At 36.3% G+C, this 15954-nt stretch overlaps 1 pseudogene; it reads right to left on the bottom strand.

Annotated features, from left to right (window-relative positions):
* Positions 1–1310: 1310 nt before the first annotated feature.
* On the bottom strand, positions 1311–3041 carry LOC141708654 (luminal-binding protein 5-like; annotated as a pseudogene).
* Positions 3042–15954: the final 12913 nt, after the last annotated feature.

Raw genomic sequence — 15954 nt, 5'->3', positions numbered from 1 at the left:
CCGGCAGCTATCTTTAGCTATCTCCTTGAAGATCAGTCTACCAAGGCTCTTTTCCACTAATTGATGTATATGAAGAGTAGTCATAATGCATTCTCCTAGTAGGATTGTTGAAATAAGTGTTGGTAATGTCATTGCTGCCTGCAACTACTACAAACAGGCTGCTGGTCAATATCGCGCTGGTTGTTTGAGCTCCCACTGCAACTTTCAGCTTTGTGATGTACTCATTAAATAAATCTATCTGATCTGATAACGATATAACTGACTGTTTTAATAAGAGTAAGAGAAAACGAAAAATGATTAATAAAAATATCTGAATGTGCACTTTCAAGAGGCTAAAAATAATAATAATATGTTGTCTGCAGAGTTGAAATGTCCACCGCAAGCTTAGATGTTAAAGGATCAAATCATGCACTGCCTGAAGCAAAGTTCACTCATGTTTGATTTCTTGTACAATCATATTATGTCAGCAGCATGACTCAGCTCCAGCTCATTAATCTTATAGTTATAAACCAAATTTACAATGTCAGCAGATAGTAGGTATATGCAGTTATTATATATTCTGGTCATGGAGTATCACCAACTTGGTCAGGTAATTAAAATCTTCAAACTACTTCTAGATTCCACTATTTCAGATAACAATTCTTGTTTACTTAGAGATATATTTGTTATATATAAATGGCTGCAGAAATCAGAAAGTAAACAACTCAAGTTTAAGTATTTCAAAACTCCCTGAAAATCTATCTGCTGGATAGGGAGTATTTGTTGAAGACATATACAAAGTGAATTTTTATGCAATGAACAGATTTTTATAGTGTATATAAGTCTTGTGTAATTATGTTTGTAAACATAATCTGAAAATACAAGAGTGAAGGGGGGGCTTACAGGAACATGAGAATCTCTAGCGCTACGCTTGGCATCAGTGGCGGAAAAGACGGTGTAAACAAGCACAGAGGTACCATGATATGGAAATATAAATTTTCACAGAGAAATATATAGTTATGTTTAGTTGCATACCTTGATATGTTATTCCACCTGTTTTGATCACATATATGAGGCTTATTTGCTTTCCGGCTTTGGTAGAAATAAGATGTAACAGGTTTCTGATATATAACTAGGCCAATTCCAGTCTCGTAAAATGCCTTGGCCACTATTTTCCAGCAAATCAATTCTGTCAGAGCTACCATAGCTACACGAAACAAGGAACACAATCATCTGACTAACACAAGACCTAAGCTTTTGACCATCAAAATACAAAATTAAGTAATGATGAAAAACTTAAAAGCTAATGCAAATTACATTTACACAGAGGAGGAGAGAACTAACACAAGATAACACCTTAAAAGCAACACCCTGATTCAGTATAAAACATATAATATGATTATTGGGACAATATAAGCTTAATTGACAGGCACAATATAAAATATACAATTTGACAATATAACCTAATCAAACTTCCCGAGAAGCCTGCAATCTTTTGTCAGACTCCTTTCACCTTCAAAGACCTGTTACAAGATTGAATATTTAATCAGAAAATGCAACCAAATACAAGATGTATATGTTATAGGTCAGTTGTAAAAGTTGTACCTGAATAGACACAACTGTCTGTTGATCCTGGTAAGTTGTAAAAGTTTGGGACTTCTTTGTTGGAATGATAGTCTTCCTTGGAATCAACTTGGTCATCACCCCGCCAACGATTTCAATACCAAGGGTAAGGGGAGCCACATCCAAAAGCAGAATATCTATTTTTTTAAGAAAAGGGCTTATTAATAATAATCTTTTCGTATCTTGGCAACAAAGATAAATAATAAAATATCTTCTAGGAATGCATTCTGCAAAACAAGAGATGTACCTTTAGTTTCATCGCCGCCCTCTCCACTTAAGATGCCTCCTTGTATAGCAGCACCATATGCAACAGCCTCGTCTGGGTTCACTCCCTTGTTAGGCTCCTTTCCATCAAAGTAATCCTTCAGAAGCTGTTGAACTTTAGGAATTCTGGTACTCCCACCAAGTACAATTTCATCACGTTTCTCCAATCCAGCATCCTCCATGGCCTTCTTAACCGGACACATAGTCTTTCTAAATAGATCATTGTTCAACTCCTCGAAACGAGCTCTGGTAAGTGGTTCCGAGAAATCTGTACCATCAAAGAGTGATTCAATCTCTACACGGATCTGATGTTGGCTACTCAAAGCTCTCCTGGCCCTCTCAGCTTCTCTTCGCAGCTTCCCAAGAGCTCTGTTGTCCTTGCTGATATCTTTCTTATACTTCTTCTTGATCAACTTAATGAAGTATTCCATGATTCTCTGATCAAAGTCCTCTCCTGCATATAAAATTAAAGCTTTAGACAGATTCCTCACAGTATAACTTGCAAATAAAAAGATAAATTACAATAATCAACAACTTATAGTAATCAAATGGTACTAAAAAGAGACCATCAACAATTACTGAATTACACACCTGACTGGCAAAACAACGAGAATTCGGTCTTAAAAAAATCATTTTCCATCTATATAGTTATTACCCACTGCCAATATTAAATTAAATTACCCCCTCCCTCATTCAATGACAGAATTGGATGACAAACTATAAAGTACACAAAGTAAAAACATATACATTTACTTGGTGGCAAGTAGAATTCTTACCTTCCAGATGGGTGTCTCCATTTGTTGCAAGAACCTCAAAAACACCATTGTCAATAGTTAAGATACTGACATCAAATGTCCCACCACCAAGGTCAAAAACAAGAATGTTCTTTTCTCCACCTTTCTTGTCAAGTCCATAAGCGATAGCAGCTGCGGTAGGTTCATTAATAATTCTTGCAACATTAAGTCCAGCAATAACACCAGCATCTTTTGTAGCCTGTGGGCATCATTAAAGTAAGCTGCAAAATTCACATAAACAACCATTAAATTAAATACATTGCCATTATCATTGAGTATAAGTGAAGGATGAGACAATTTTATTACCTGGAACAGTGACCACGGCGTCTTAATTTTCTTCCCAAGGAATGCTTCAGCCGTATCCTTCATTTTCGTCAAAATCAGGGAGAGAGAGAGAGATCAAATGAAGTTAATTAATTGAACTCAAAATGAAGAATCAAACCCCCAATTTGACATTCAATTGAGCCCTAATTTGATATTGAAATCAATTGAGCCCCAAGTTCAAATACAAATACCTAATTATTAATTAGAAATTTCAAGTTATAGCGAGTAGATAGAGAGATAATAGACAGAGATCGAGAGAGAGTAATGAGATTGAGAGAGCACAAAGGGGAGAAGAGAGCGAAAGAATGAGAGCGAAAGAATGAGAGAGAGAGAGAGTAATGTGACTGAGAGAGCTGAATTTTAATGGGCTGAAAATAGGCGGCCTTTTACCCAAAATTTTGGGCGCCGGGTTTGAATGGTTTCATAAATTTTACCTCCTTATCAAATTTCTAAGATTTCATAAATCTATTTTCAAATATTTAAATTTATTTATTTTATTTTTTATATAAATATGTATATTCAAATATTTTATTTTTGTTATTTTACTTATATAACAATGCCTATATCAAGACGATAATAATTTATATGTTTTATTATTTTTAAAAATTCTATTTTAAAATTTTATTAGGTTTAAAATATTTATTTTAACTTTTTTTTGCTAATTAATTCCTCTTTTAACCTTTTTAAGTTTTAATATGTACAAAATTCGCATATCGTCACAGATTTTATTCATTTTATTTGTATATCACCCTCAATTCTTTAAAATGAATTTAAATTGATAATTAATATTAAAAAAATCATATTTATGTTTTGATACTCTGAGATAACACTTTGACCAAAATGTTGCAAGCTGCAACACTTTCGACCTAATGCAACGCCACAATTTTGGCTAAGGTAACATAAAAAACAAAATGTTAAATTAGCTCATAACTGCCCTATCTAAGGTAACATATTAGGTAACATTCTTTAGGGAGGGGGTTGCGATAGGCCATCTATGGCGTAGTGAAAGGAAAAGCACTGTATAACTCTAGAAGCAAAAATGGTTATAAAACAGGATCTGTTGACAGGTCAAAGATAAAGTGCTTCAATTGTGATGAATTGGGCCATTTTTCTACAGAATGCAGGAAGCCAAAGAAGGTGAAAAAGGACAAGGCTTATCTTGAATTGGATGCAAAGTATGAAGCTCTTCTAAGAAAGCAACAGGGAAAAGCTTATATTGCAAAAGGAAAAAGTTGGGATAATTCTGAAAATGATGAAGATGAGGAGGTTGGAAACTATGCACTCATGGCCTTGGAGCAAGGAGAGTCATCCTCATCATAGAAAAAGGTACCAACTCTTACTACTATTAATTTGAATACTAGTCAATATAAGGAGACTTTTAAAAAGATGAGCATGAAAATGTTCCACATTCATACTAGCTTGGTAGCAGCTACTGAAGAGGTCAGTTGGTTATCAAAAACAAATGAGAAGCTTGAGATTGAGAAATAAGATCTAGAACTGCAACTTGTTGAGCTTAAAACTATGAAGCAAGAAAATGAATAATTTAAGAACAAGCTAAATTGTGCTACTGAGATAGAAACTGTGTTGAGGGAGAAGTTAGAGATGAATAAAGTGAAACTGAAATCATTCAGAAATGCATCTTAGTTAGTTGGTCAGTACCATGAGAAGAATAAACCATGTGCTAACATAGCTATTGACTTGGATTATGATGCGTTGAAGAGCAACAAGAAAGTTGAAGGTGATAAGGGAAAAGCAATTGAAAGTGAAGATGTCCCAGCTATGCTGAGAAAGGTTGGCTCACCTATGTTCAAAGCATGTGAAATAAATTTCAGTGAAGAAGAGTTGATCATAAAGTAAGAAATTGATGATGAAGGCAATGAAAAGAAAAATACATAAACAACTCTAACTTCCAAAGCTGAGAAGAAGCCCATGGTTAATCAAATTTCCAAAAAGCCAATCAAGGAGGTCAAAACTGAGAATGCGGGAAAGAGAAAGGAAATTAGAAATGGGAAGATTGGGATAAACAAAAGCAAAAATTTTGCATTTGTTGCAGATGCTCCTAGAAAACAATGTTAGAAATGTGGCTATAAAAATCATCTAACTCACCTTTGTAAAGAGGCTGTTAGCGAGTTAAGATTGGGAGCATGTAAGTATAGTGAAGCAAAGACTGAAGATCCCTATTCCTTCTGTGATAAGTTTGATTTCATTCCTTACAATATGAAAGTAATGACAAGTTTCCATAAGGTGAGAGTAGACCTAAAGGAAATCAATATCGAGTCTACAACCAAAAAGGAAAATGCAAATCAAGCAATGAACACCATTCTTTATGAATCAACTCCTTCTAATTCTGCACATTCTGTTAACAAGAAGAAAGTACCCAACACTTCTTGGGTACCTAAACATACTTAATCCTCATTGTGTGGAGGGAAAAGTGAAGAAAGATATTTGGATCATAGACAGTGGATGCTCAAGACATATTACAAGTGATCTGGCCTTGCTATCACAGTTTGAGGAGATGGCTGGCCCATTAGTGACTTTTGGAGACAATAACAAAGGTTTCACAATAGGATATGGTAAATTAATTTCTGGAAATGTTCTCATTGAAGATGTAGCATTGGTTGCGTGGTTGGAAGTAAATCTCCTAAGTGTCTGTTAATTCACAGATAGAGGATTTAATGTCAAATTTGACAAATAAGAATGCTTAATCATCAACAAAAAGACTAATGAAGTTGCTCTGAAAGCAGTAATAAAGAGAAGCCTATTTATTGTAGATTTAAACTCAGCAAATGAGGATGGAATTTTTTACTTCTATACCAAGGCATCTGAAGAACAAAGTAAACTGTGGCATAAAAAGCTCTCTCACTTGAATTATAAAGTAATCAACACTCTAGTCAAAAAGCAGTTAGTAAGAGACATGACAAATCTGGAGTTTGCTCAAAATGAAGTCTATGAAGCTTGTCAAATAGGAAAAATGAAAATATCAAGTCAAAAGAGTAAAACTGTGAATTCCATAAGTGCACTATTGTAACTTATTCACATGGATTTATTTGGACCAGTTAATGTCTTGTCAATTTTAAGAAAGAAATATGCACTTGTGATGGTGGATGACTACTCAAGGTACACATGGGTAGAATTTATGCATTTTAAGGATGAGACTCCACACATCATAATTGAACACATCAAGAAGATTGAGAAGTAGGCTGAAGATCAGGATTGTGTGAAAAGATTAAGGAGTGACAATAGTAGAATTCAAAAATGTAACTCTAACTGAATTATGCAAAGATAATGGCATTGTTCAAGAATTCTCAGCAGCTAGAAAACCTCAACAAAATAGTGTTGTGGATAGGAAAAATAGAATATTAGTGGAGGCTGCTAGAACAATGTTGTAAGATGTTAAACTGCCAACAAGTTTTTGGGAAGAAGCTGTTAACACTGCATGCTATACTCAAAACAGATATCTCATCAACAAAAATCTTGACAAATCAACCTATTCAATCTTATCTAAAAGAAAGCCTACTGTGAAGCATCTTCATATGTTTGGAAGCAAGTGTTATATTCTAAAGGACAACTCTGAATATGTGGGAAAATTTGACTCCAAAGTTTTTGAGGCAATTTTTCTTGGATATTCACTGGAGAGATCTGCATAAAAATTCTATGTGATTGAACAGAAGAAAATCATAGAAAGCACATATGTTATTTTTGATGATGACAAATGTCCAGTCTTGGAATGCCTTAGTGAAAGTGAAGCTGAGACCTTAAAATTTGAAAGTCTTATCATTTATAGTGATTCTGAAGATGAAGCTGAAATCAACATAAATCACAGAATGGATGAAGAGTCAACTAAACAAGTGAATCATGAGAATGGAAGCTCATCTCATGTACCTAAATTTGATAGCACAAACTCAGGGGGAGAAAGAAAAGAAGGTTCTGCAAGTCATGCCAATGGTGAAGGAAATACAGAAAGCTCAAGTCAACAAACTCACACCATAAAGTGGGATAGAAGTCATAGTAGAGAAGCAATTATTGGTGATCCAATTGTTGGGGTGAGGAATAGGAGTGCAACTACAAATGAATGTCTACATGCATGTTTTCTTTCACAAGTTACGTCAAAGAAAACTGAAGAAGCTTTACTTGATCCTAATTGGATATCTTCTATACAGGAGGAGCTAAATCAGTTTGAAAGAAACAAAGTTTAGGAATTGGTTCCTGCACCAAAGAACAGAAGTGTAATTGGAACTAAGTGGGTGTTCAGGAACAAAATGGATGAAAATGGGATTATAACCAGAAACAAAGCAAGGTTGGTTGCAAAAGGCTAATCACGGGAGAAAGGAATTGATTATGATGAAACTTTTGCTCTTGTTACAAGACTTGAAGTAATAAGTATTTTTCTTGCATTTGCTGCACATTTAAATTTCAAGGTATATCAAATGGATGTAAAGAGTGCCTTCCTTAATGGTAAGTTGGAAGAAGAAGTTTTACGTGCAACAACCACCTAGTTTTGAAGATCCAAAATTTCCAGACTTTATATACAAGTTGCTCAAGGCTCTCTATAGACTAAAATAAGCTCCTAGAGCCAGGTATGACACACTGTCAAAATTTCTACTTAAACATGGTACAACAGACAAGACTCTCTTCTACAAGCAATATAGTAATGATATGATCCTAGTTCAGATCTTGTGGATGATATCATATTTGGTTCTACTAATGAAAAACTATGTCAAAGATTCTCTAAACTCATGCAGAGTGAATATAAAATGAGTATGATGGGAAAACTTAGTTACTTTCATGGACTTCAAGTTAGTCAAAGAAGTGATGGGATTTTCATCAGCCAAACAATGTATGTCAAGGATTTATTGAAGAAGTTTGGTATGGTAGATTGTTCCCCTGCATCTATGTTAGAACGATAACACGCGCTAATAATACACGCAAGTATACGTGTTCACAAGTAGTATAGAATAAATTCTAGTTCGTTCCCACATGGACTCTTTGGTTAATTTAAGAATATGCACTTGTGCACCAATGATATGGTTATTATCCAATGCTAAGACGATTAACAATTTGAGATTATTTATACTACACTAAACTAAGAGATTATACTAAAGAACATAAGCTAAGAGATTAAAGAGATTTGAAATATGACATAAATATGGGATTCTAACTTCATTAAATACTTTATTTAATAGCCTTATCGTTCTTAACCTTAGCATGTAATGGTGATGACACTAATCAGATAACACGAAACTGATAAACGCCAACTTTCGTTAAAGGAATACCAAACTACCAGACATCCACAAAAGAGATAGAAGTTGAATAGACACCAATTATATCGAGACCCTATATGTCTATAGAATTTGACAACATAACGGTTTAATGCACAAGTTATCTCTCGTGATTACATATGGTAAGTAAGATGGTTAAAATTACCTACGAATCATGTATAACAAATACATGAACCTATGCTAGCATGGCAAGTTCTAAACCCTTAAATTCACTTTCGCTTCATTAAAGATTAACACACTATCTTATAAGTTCGCGACGATCATAAGACGAATAAGTATAACCAAAACTAGGTTATCATACAATCACCACACACTAAGGCATCGAAACGAATTAACTAAAGAAATCAATAATAAATCTGTTAGAACCCCACGATAACGATTAGCCCATAATCGGACTCATCATCAATGTATGTTCTGATGAAAGTATGGTATAATAAACGATGTCTTTATACTTAATAAAACCAAATACGAACCAAGAGTAAAGGTTCACGAATAAGGAAACTAGCATCCAAAGTTATAACTTAAAACAAAGAACCACAAGTATAAACTAGATCTTCTTCGCCTTGGTTGATTTGTGCTCTACGGTCTTCTTACGCCTTCTCCTTAAGCCCTAGTACGTCTCCTTATGAAAAATGACCTTAAATTATGTTTATATAGCAACCCATGCAAAGTAGAAGTCTTCTGGATCAAAATCAGAATAGAAACAAAATTTTCTTTTCTCGACCTGGCGCGGCCGCGCACTTCTTCAGCGCGGGCGCGCCGTGCCTCTGTAAAAATTTCTGACTTATTCCTTTCTTGCTGATTTGAGTTCGTCTTTTCACGAGCTTTATTTCTGGACACCATCCTAACACCAAATTAGCACTAAAACCATGCTAATTCACCTGATTACCTGGTAAATGCCTGAAATGCAAAAATACTACAAAAACACGTTAAAAACACTAGCAACTTGAGTACAAAACACCAATTCAAAGCTTTACGGAGCGTAATAAAGTGTCATAAATGCCACTCAATATACCCCCAAACTTGAATCAATGCTTGTCTTCAAGCATAAAAAGAATCAAAGAACAAGAAGTAAAAATGCATGAATGCATACTATATGAATGCAACGATCCCCATAGAATAACTAAACCAATCAACAAGCAACATCTCAGTAAATGCAGTTATTCGCACAGAAATCAATCAAACCCCACAAATCAACTCACAAGCCAGAAACGTGCGTGGGTGCAAATGCTTACAGATATACTATTACCACTAGATCAATAATCATGACTCACTACTCATCAAAGCAATCGCAAGGTTATAATTAGAATAAAAGCTAGACTCAAAATAACTTATAACACTTTCATTCTTATATCGGAGGTTTACATGGATTCATGCTTTTATTTACAATACAAAAACAACACAAATATCCTTATTTGATCGTGCAATGAGTGAGATCCACAAAAGACTTATACAATAATACTCATATAGCGAGCGTTAGGTTAGTGGATCCCAGACTATAAAAAACCTTAAGTCACTAGGCACAAAGTCCCCTAAGAACTTAATAACTCGAGTATTAAAGAGCCCACTCGTGATCAATTATGCATAAACACATATATTTTTTTTTCTTTTTTTTCTTTTTTACAAATTTCTGAACGAGTGCGTTTCATTCCATCTCGTTCAACCCTAGACTACTCATATAAAATAAGCCGGCTACTAGCCATTTGACACTTAGCCTCAATAACTAGCAATGAAATCCAATTTTCTCCAGTTTTTTTAATATCCATATTATTTTATTATTAAGAGAATATCCTAAATTCTAAATACAAATAAGCGAATAAACCTTGATAAACAAATAAACCATGACCATGATCTAGCCCTCAAGCAACCTATAAGACTTAGTGAAATACAACTATTTGTAGCATGCAAATCAACTCGATAAGACTTAACATTAGTAAATACGACATCACTATACTAGTATCAATATCATAAATCAATCGGCAAAATTATCTAAGGGATCATGTTATTATGTAAATGCATGAAACTAAATGAACAAACTATTATAAAAACTACAAAAATAAAAAAATACTATATGGCAAACATGCAACTATATGAACTATATGAACTAAACTAGCATGAATATGCAACTATATGTGACTCACACAAAACATATAAATCCTTAACTACTACCCCCAAACTTAAAATATTCACTGTCCTTGGTGAAGGTAATAGCAAGGAATCAGGCATACCTAATCAGAACCAGGATCATCACCCTCAAGGGGTGGAGTGTCAGGAGTGTCTAGAGGTGGATACACGGAATCCTCACCAAATACTGGCCACTGGATTCTAACTCATGTGGCTCTGAAAGCAGTCCCCAATGCCTGGGTGAGGTCATGTGCAAACCTACTATGGATGTCATACATCGCATCCATCCTCCTAAATAGACGCCTATACTGCATCGTACTCAAACCACCACTGCCCTGTACTTCCTTCTGCTACTACTGCTATGATCCCGAAGGACCAGCCTCCACTCTCAACTGAGCTCTCCAAGCTGCCTTACTTTCCTGCGTCATCCCACCAGTATACATCTGATCGCGAGGTCGTCCACCTGGAAAATGGTCAAAGGAGTAACCCAGCCCCTTCAAATCAGGCTTTCCTCCTCCCCACTCAGTCATATTCAACAGCGTTGAACTGTCAATCGGAGCACTAGGGAGCTGCGGCTGCTCATGTGCGGGCCAACGAATGCCAACCTCCATGCACAACTTTGTCACAATGGACGCATAGGATATCGAACCCATAATACTTCATCGCAAGAACCTCAGAATACCCTGATGGATCACCATCCCAAGATCCGCATAATCTCCCTGCAGAATATCCCACAATAAATGAGCACACTCCACAGTAATCTCATGCATATGAGAAGATGGCATGATGTTAGCATAAATAAAATAATTCCATGCATGTACAAACCTGTTCATACACGAGGCAGGAAACATAGTATACTCGTTCGTGCCCTTCTTGAGCTTCCAATGCGTCTCATGCACGCACAGGGTAGCAAAAATCAAATCTAAGTTAAACTCCTCCGGAGTTTTCTCATTCCAGTTCTCATGCTCCTCCTTCTTCGCGGGTTGCTCAATCACCCTTCGAATCGCCTCAGCACTGTAGTCCACCATCATCCCCCTCACTACAGTGAACCCATCTTATCCACCTTAGCATTAGCATAAAACTCACGCACCACACTCATGGGCATATCAGCGGGTGTCTCGTAGAAAACCACCAAGTCCATCTCCAAGATTATCTCCAACAACTTACCATCTTTCCCCGATGGCAGCAAACCACGCTCCTTGGCTATAGGCTTCGAAAGCAGTCTCACATACTCTGCCTCAGCCTCGAGAGTTAAAAAGTCCAGGCCTCACACCACCTGAACTCGAAGAATCGGTGGTACTGTTGCTTACTTGAGTTCGTTGTCTTTTTTGGTGCCATTAAGATTGAGAGAATAGAAGTTTGTAAGAGAGATTGTGTGTTTGAGGGTTTTGAGAAGTGATGGAGAAGTTTGTGTATAAGTGTATGTATATATAGGAGATTGAGAGATAATTAGTTAGGGAAAAGAAGTGGGAATTGATTATGGGAATAATGGGTTTGATTTGGAGAGGGAAATTTGGGATGGGGAAGAGTAAAATTCGGGTGGAAATTGATTTTGTATTAAAACCCCCGAATTTTCTCTTTATTATGTTGTTTTAATTTTTTTTTGAACTCAGGACCCGGCGCGACCGCGCACGAGATTAGCGTGGGCACGCTCAGCTTCTGCAATTTTAGCATGGTCGTGCGCTAGATCAGCGCGGGCGCGCCCAGTTTCTGGAATTTCAGCGCAGCCGCGCGCTTGATCAACACGGTCGCGCCGTGCTAATGTAGTTGGCACTGAATTTTTTGTTTTTCTGATTTTTTGTGTTTTTCTCTTTTCTTTCTACTTCCTCTATCTACTAATGTACAACATATATGGGTTTCCTCCCAAGAAGCGCTTGGTTTACGTCGTTAGCTTGACGTAGTATCTCGAGATCAAATAGACAATAAAACAGCGCTAACCACCTCACGGTTTTCTGTATCCCCATAGTAGTGCTTCAACCTCTGACCATTTTCCTTGAATGCTTGGCCTGGATTATTCTCAAAAATTGCCACAGCTCCATACGGAAACACAATTTTGATTACGAAACACCCGGACCATCTCGACTTCAATTTTCCAGGAAAAAGATGGAGACGAGAGTTAAATAACATAATTTGTTGTCCCGGAACAAATGACTTAAGCACTAAACCCATATCATGCCACCTCTTGACTTTCTCCTTGTACATTTTGTTATTTTCATAAGCTTGAAGCCGAAATTCATCGAGTTTATTCAATTGAAGCATTCTCTTCTTACCAGCTCCATCCAAATCAAGGTTCAACTTCTTCAAAGCCTAATACGCTTTATGCTCGAGCTCTACAGGTAAATGACACCCCTTACCATAAACCAACTGAAACGACGACATTCCCAACGGAGTCTTGTATGCTGTTCTATACGCCCAAACAGCTTCATCAAGCTTCAAAGACCAATCTTTCCTTGATGGACACACAACTTTCTTTAAGATATGCTTGATCTCCCTTTGAGACACCTCAGCTTGACCATTAGTCTGTGGATGGTAGGTTATTGCAATGTGATGATTCACATTATACGTTTGCATCATGGCAGTGAATTTGCGATTGCAAAAATATGATCCCTCATCACTGATTATGACTCTTGGAGTCCCAAATCTTGTGAATATCTGCTTATGATGATAATTAAGCACTACCTTCGCATCATTTGTCTGCAAAGCCTTGACTTCCACCCATTTCGACATATAATCGACCGCCAACAAGATATACTGATTATTGTAATCTGAGACAAACGGTCCCATGAAGTCCATTCCCCACACATCGAAGACTTCAACCTCGAGAAGCATATTAAGAGGCATCTCATCCCTCTTGGACATATTACCCACATGCTGGCATTGATCACACTTCAAAACAAATTGATGCGCACCCTTAAATAGTATAGGCCGGAAAAATCCCGCTTGAAGAACACGAAGCTGCTGTCTTCTCTCCACCATAGCGGCCTCCATAAACAGTTGAATGACATTCTCGCAAGATCCCCCCGTTTCGCTGTACGGAATACATCTCCTGATGGTTTGGTCAGCTCCTTGCCTAAACAGATATGGTTCATCCCACATGTACCACTTCACCTCATGAAGAAACTTCTTCCTTTGAGCGTACGACAAGTCGGGAGGTATGATATTACTCACAAGGTAGTTCAAAATATCTGCAAACCATGGTTCTTCCTCTTGCACTCCAAACAGATGCTCATCAGGAAAAGACTCATTTATCAATATCTTATTCTGTGAAGATGCACTTGGATCTTCCAAACGAGACAGATGATCAGCGACTTGATTCTCAATACCTTTTATGTCCTTGATCTCCAATTCAAATTCCTGAAGCGAAAGAACCCATCTAATCAATCTAGGCTTCGAGTCCTTCTTCGAGACGAGATATCGAATTGTAGCATGATCAGTAAAAACTGTCACCTTCGTCCCAAGCAGATAAGATCAAAACTTCTCAAAACCGTAGAAAATAGCCAGAAGTTCTTTCTCAGTAGTAGTATAATTCAGTTGAGCACTATTTATGGTCTTACTAGCATAGTAGACCACATGAAATATATTGTTCTTTCTCTGCCCAAGAACTGCTCCAACTGCATAGTCACTTGCATCGAACATCATCTCAAAAGGTTCATTCTAATCAAGTGCAGTTATGACAGGTGCCGTGATTAAACTCTTCTTCAAGAAATCAAAAGTAGCTAGGAACTCGTCATCAAACTTGAACGGGACATCCTTCTCTAGAAAATTGCACAAAGGTTTAGAAATTTTTGAGAAGTCCTTGATGAACTGCCTATAGAAGCCCGCATGACCAAGAAAGCTGTGAACTCCCTTAACTGAAATTGGAGGAAGATTTTTGATGACCCCCACTTTGGATTTGTCCACCTCAAGACCTTTATTAGAGACCTTGTGACCAAGAATAATGCCCTGTCGCACCATAAAGTGACATTTCTCCCAGTTGAGAACCAAGTTGGTCTCAACACACCTTTCAAGAACGTTGCCAAGATTCTGCAAGTATTCATTAAATGAATCTCCAAACACAGAGAAGTAGTCCATAAAAACCTTCATATTCTGACCAATCATGTCAGAGAAGATAGTCATCATACATCTCTGAAATGTGGCAGGTGCCCCATGTAGGATTTTATCTATCACGAAAGCATGGTAAAACATTTTTATTGATATAAAATCCATATAATACGCATACAGATCATGATTTAAATCGAGGGATCGTTTCTAACCTTTAAAAGCGATCCAAGAACCACGAACGGAGATCCTTAGCAGCTGCTCCTCAAGTGTGAAGCACTTCACCGGTATCCACAGAGAAATCGATGTAATGGAGGAGGAGGAGGTGGAGAGAATTAGGGTTTTGTAAATTATTAGGTTGAGGCAAAAAATAGGGTTTATAATAGTATATTTATAGGCAAAATTTTCAGCTGCAAATTTTCCCATAAAATATTATTATTATTAACCCTTTATTATTCTCACTAATAATTAAAACACCTTTTAATTATTAATCTTTTTTTTAAATACTTTAGAAATAATTTTCTCACTTGATTTAATTTCCAAAAATTAAATTCTTAATTAATAATATTAAGAACTTTTTCTTAATTAATTTATAATCAATTAAATCTCATTTGATCAATTATTAAATTTTCCAATTAATTATTTATTTCATAAATAAATAATTATCAACCATTATTAATTAATTCCTCCACCATTAAATCATTATCTTTTATGGTGTGACCCTGTAGGTTCAATATTAAGCTGGTAGTAGAAATAAATAATAATAAAACTATTTTATCATTATTTATATAAATTCTCTAATTCATTAAATATGATTAATTAATTAATCATATTTATTCTACATCATGAGGGATACTTCTCAGCATATCGCCACTATCCGGATAATACGAATTCACTGCTTAGAATACCAAGATCCTATTCAGTAAATAGTTACCGTACAATTAATTCCTTCTACCCCGCAATGTCACGATTAAATATAAGGCATGGAACTTGTGTCAAGCCTATCTTATTTAATCACTTGCTTTCCCATTCAATATGCTTAGTTCTATTTAATGTAAATTAGAAACTCCTTTCTAATTTCATTCACTCTGGCCAGAGATTCCTGAACTAGCATAAGTGGATCAGCATTGAACATTCTCTTCCTTCACTGGAAGGGGTAGATCCTTTATTGATCATACACTATCTTCGTGTACAAATTCCTATACCCAGTAGAGCCCTTATAATTGTCCCTGGAGATTAAGAACTAAACCAAAGCATAGCTCAGTGTACACAAGATGACTATGATGACCTCAAGCCTAAGGATACTTCTACAACTATCACTATGTGAACAACTGCTGACACGTGAGTGAACTCCATCAGTTGTTCAGCTGTGTGAGTCATGTTCAGTGAACTTATTCTATAATAAGCACCTACATACTAGCTATAGTGTCACCACACAAATATCTATGAGAACAGGCATCCTTCATAATGCAGCAAGCATAGTATGTACCGATCTTTGTGGATTATTAATTACCAGTTAGTAATCCTAC

Source organism: Apium graveolens, chromosome 2 (assembly GCF_009905375.1).
Source record: "Apium graveolens cultivar Ventura chromosome 2, ASM990537v1, whole genome shotgun sequence".
NCBI lineage: Eukaryota > Viridiplantae > Streptophyta > Magnoliopsida > Apiales > Apiaceae > Apium > Apium graveolens.
This window is presented reverse-complemented; position numbering and strand designations above follow the sequence as displayed.